This window comes from Galeopterus variegatus, unplaced genomic scaffold (genome assembly GCF_000696425.1).
Source record: "Galeopterus variegatus unplaced genomic scaffold, G_variegatus-3.0.2 Scaffold266, whole genome shotgun sequence".
In the NCBI taxonomy this organism is placed as follows: Eukaryota; Metazoa; Chordata; class Mammalia; order Dermoptera; family Cynocephalidae; genus Galeopterus; species Galeopterus variegatus.
This window is the reverse complement of record NW_007726377.1, coordinates 150,687-155,145: the sequence shown is the minus strand read 5'-3', so window position 1 is coordinate 155,145 and position 4,459 is coordinate 150,687.

Below are 4,459 nucleotides of genomic sequence, written 5' to 3'. Positions count from 1 at the left end.
AGGTTCAGGGAAGGTCCCGGGGGTGAAGCCTGAGCGGGCAAATGCAGATGAGATTGGAGGTGAGATGTCACTCGGTGTGAACAGTGACGGCTGAGAAGAGTGGCCCACCGAGGACTACAAAACCACGAGGGCTCTGAGCTGCTTGAGGCAGGAAAACCGTGCCTTACTCTCTGTGCTATCCCCAGAGCCTGACCTGCTTCTAACCACATCACAGAGGGTGCTGGGACCCTGAGCACAAAAGATGCAAAGGAAAAGGCACATGTTGGGTAGCCCGGTGATAGAATCCGATGCCCCAAAGGTGACCCTAAGAATAGATTTATTCCTAAAAGCAGCTGCTCCCCCGTGAAGTTTGAGTCCTCGTGAACAGCTAAGGGCAGCCGGAGAAATGCGGGGTTGGCACGTGGAGGTGGCCACCCCTCTCCTCAGCTGATTCACTGGTGCCTCCCCACTGGGGGCAGGTGCTGACCGTTCTGACTGTGCAGGGTCCCTGAGCCATGGCCAGGGTGAGGACATGTTCTTTCCTGGGTCCCAGTTTTCTTGTCTATGACAAGAGCCAAGTGCAACATATCAGAGGCTTTCAAAAGAAAGAAAACTGTAGTTGTTCTGATAGAATCTGACACAGGGACCCGCTGAAATCACTGGCTCTGCCTCCCTCCCCACCAACTTGCTGGAGCATGGTTTGAAAAGCACTGGGCTGAATTTATCCAGCCAACAAAATTTTCCTGAGCACCTACTGTGCGCCAAGCATTTCTTTTTCTTTTTTTTAAATCAGTGGCCAAGTGGTATGGGGATCTGGACCCTTGACCTTGGTGTTAACAGCACCATGCTCTACCAAGTGAGCTAAACAGCCGACCAAGCCTTTCTTAGGTGCTGGACACACAGAGTTATCAAGTGAGACAGGGCTCCTGTCCCATGCAGCTTTTCTTGCTAGTGAGGTTGGGAGGGGGCAGACAAGCAGTGAAGAAACCAACCAGAAACCTCCAGAAAGTGATAAGCTACAAAGAAAATGCAGTAAAGGGTGGCCAGGGGTGAGAGGTGGGGTGGGGTGTTTGCCTTCTTTAAATTGAGTGGGCAAGAAAAGGAGGTGACATTTGAACCTGAAGACCAGAATGAACCAGCCATGCAAAGCCATGTGGGAAGAGCATCCAGGCAGGGGGACAGAGAGGGCAAAGACCCCGAGGTGGGAAGCATGTAGGAGGCAGTGGCTGGAGGGCGGAGGGGGAAGGGAGAGTGAATTGTAAGAGGTGATCTGAGGGAAGTGGGATGCCCTCTCGAGGGCCTTTGGGCCAAGGAAAGGGATTGGGCTTGATTCTCAGTGACAGGACCAACTCCAAGGTCTTCTAGGAGCCTCTGCAGTCCCCTCTGGGACTGAGAGGGATATGCAGATAATCCTGCTCAGTAGGTGCCTGCAGGTAAGGGGAGCCATTCCACAGCAGCGCTGGCAGTGACTAAGGAGGGGCCGGATTAGTTACCATTTTCCAGCCACTGATCATTGCCAGAGCCTTATCTGGTGTATACGAGAGTCTTGTGACCCTACTGTGAGTAAACCTGGGAGCCCCTGAGTCAGTTAGATGGCAGATGGAATTCCCAGAGAGGAGGGCAGATGGGAGGGCCTTGGTGGGCCCAGGGGGCTCGAGGAGACTGAGGTTCTAACCCAGTGATAGGCCCTTCCTTGGCTAAGGAAGCCATTCCCACCCCAACCCAGCCCTACTCAGCACTCCCTGCCTCAGAAGAGGGTATTAGGACAATCTAAGCTATCAGATGTCCCCAAGCCAGGGGACATCTCTGTTAAAACATTAACAAAACAAGTCACAGCAGAAGCCAGCATGGGTTGGGTTTAGGAAGCAAGTGGGAATCCCAGAACAAGGATGCTTCAGTGTAAAGCACCTTGGCTGGGCCTCGTGGGCCTGGGGTGGGGGTAATGCCCATGGGTGGGGTGGTGAGGACGGGGGACAGAGACAAGGACAGAGGCAGGCACCTCTTTGCCCAGCTCCAGGGGCCACTGTTCACCCCTGGGGGATGCAGTTCAGAGACTTCCAGGAGATCGGACCCCTGGAGTTGCCCAACAAGCAGAAGGAGCATATGAGGTTCATCCTCGGCTCACGCATGGGGGAAGGGGCAGCCAGAGAACATGTCCGGGGGCAGGACTCGGCTGAGGGGTTGGGGGGGTTGGGGCCCCTTCCCAGTAAACTGCACTGAATGTTCCACCTCTCTCCCCATTTTTTTTTTTTTTAAATCCAGAGAAAAATGGAACTAAAATGAGCATCGAGCATGGCCAGCCTTTAAAGGGAAGGTGGTAGGTGTGAGGTGAGAAGGTGAGGTTGGCCAGCCTGCCCGGGGGTGAAGAGGGCTTGCTGGGTCCAGGGCTGCATTTGGAATTTAGGATTTGAAGCCCTACCTGGTGGGGTCTCCCCCTTCCTTGGGGCTGCCCCTTGGGCCCTGGTGCAGCGCCTCATTCCTGCCGCAGAATCAGCCTGGCTGGCTGACTAGATCAGCATCTCCATAGACTTGAGTCCCTCCATCTGCTATGGGAAAAATGTGCTCCCTAGTCAAGTTCCATTTGAGAATCTTGATGGAGATTTCCAAAGTCCATTAGCATATTGAGAAGTCCTGCAGGGAAGGGACCCATTTAATTTTGTTTAACCCTGAACTTCCCTGGGGGATGAGACCCTTTCCACACGCAATGCCTATCACTGCCCTTGGAAGGTGTGTTCTGTGGGACCCACCTGGGGAGCCCAGGCCTTGCTTCTAGGGGCAAATGTGCTTTAATCCAAAGTCAAGAACAGCTTTATTGTGGAAACAGGGCCCCTGTCTCAGGCAGGAAAGAGGAGACAGGGGAAGCAGGCCTTGACCTTCTCACTCCCCTACAGGACAAACTGAGGGCAAGCCTGTGGGGAAGGAAGGGCAAGCAACCCCCAGAGGTGGGGCTAGAGAGAAGGACTTAGAACCAAACACACCCGGAGGAAATGTTTGGGCTTTAAACCAGAGGGCCACAAACAAGACTGCATTGGAATCACCTGGGGCGATTGTGAAAGCCACAGATTCCCCACCCCCATTGCCTCACCCCACTGAAGCAGAATCTCTTGAGGCACCTTAGGGCTCAGGCACCTGTATTTTTAAAAGCTTCTCAGATGCTTCTAATTCTAGGGACTGAAGGCTGCCTTCAATGATCGATGATCACCTCCAGCCCCCTTTCCAATGTCTTGTAAAGCTAAAAAGCACCCATTACATCCCCGAGTCATCCTAAAATCCAATCCAGGTGTTCCCCTGTGCCATCTGGATATGCAGGGTGAAGCAGGAGTTGGGGGGAAGGGAGCACCTGGTGGGAGAGGAACAGAGTCGGGGGAAGGTCAGGCCAAGGGCCCAGGCCTTGCTGGGAAATGTCCCCCTACATATGACTCAGGTGGTGGCTGGCACAAGGAAGCCAGGTCTCTGAGGGAGATGGGGAGCTGGGTACCCCTTGGCTTTGGACATTACTCTTATGAAGGGTTTTCTTTCCAAAAGCAGCCCTGGAACCTGAGAAGACATGGAGGGACAGATGGCGGCACAAGGAACAAATCTGTCCACAGCTGGGTTCTGATTGGATGGGACAGTGTTTTGGTGACTCCTTTTACTGGTTTAAGTCTGACGTGTGGTGTGAAGGGAAGAGCCTCAGATGTCCAGGTTGAAGCTGTGGCTCTGCCAAGAGCGGTCCATGCGCCCGTCCCCCTCCCCAGGTGCTCTCCCCTCCCAGGGACTCAGTCTCCCCATCTGCATAATGAAGAAGGTGGCATGGTGACCCCTGAATCCCTTTCTTTAATGTTTTATGCCTCTATAAAGTCGAGGCTCAGAAAAAAGTTTTATGATTTATCCAAATCCACCCCTTTGGCTAGTGACTTTCAGTTAGGCCTTAATTTATTGGGACTTCAGCTCCATTTTACAGATAGGAAAATGGAGATGTTCAATGACGTGCCTGCACCAAGATGTCTCTGGGTTCCTGGTCCTGATTTGGTCCTCTTTTTAGTAACTGAGCTTCCCTCAGCTCTGGTGACCTCCCACCCCTCCACCTCCCACTCCCCGTAGGGATCCCACCTTGGGACTGTCACAGCACAATTGCTATATCTGCAGTGCCCTCTAGAGGGTGCTGTTGCCTGGTGCTGTAACCTGATCCAGGACTAACTGGGAACCAGAGGTCCCTGCATCTTCCGACTTGCAAGGGATGGAGGACTGGCGAAGCGGATTGCCCATCTGGTATTATTGGTACTCTCCTTCTCAAAAACTGAAAGGAATTTGTAGTGCACTGGTTCATTCATTCATTCATTCATTCATTCATTCATTCATTCCGCTAGTCTGTCATGTGTGCCTGGCATTGGGTTGGGTACAGTGCACACCAGATACAAAAGGTCCTTGCATCGGTTTCAAGGCAGTCCCACAAAAACACCTTCATAACAGTTTTCACTGGATCCTGACCTGTGAGGCC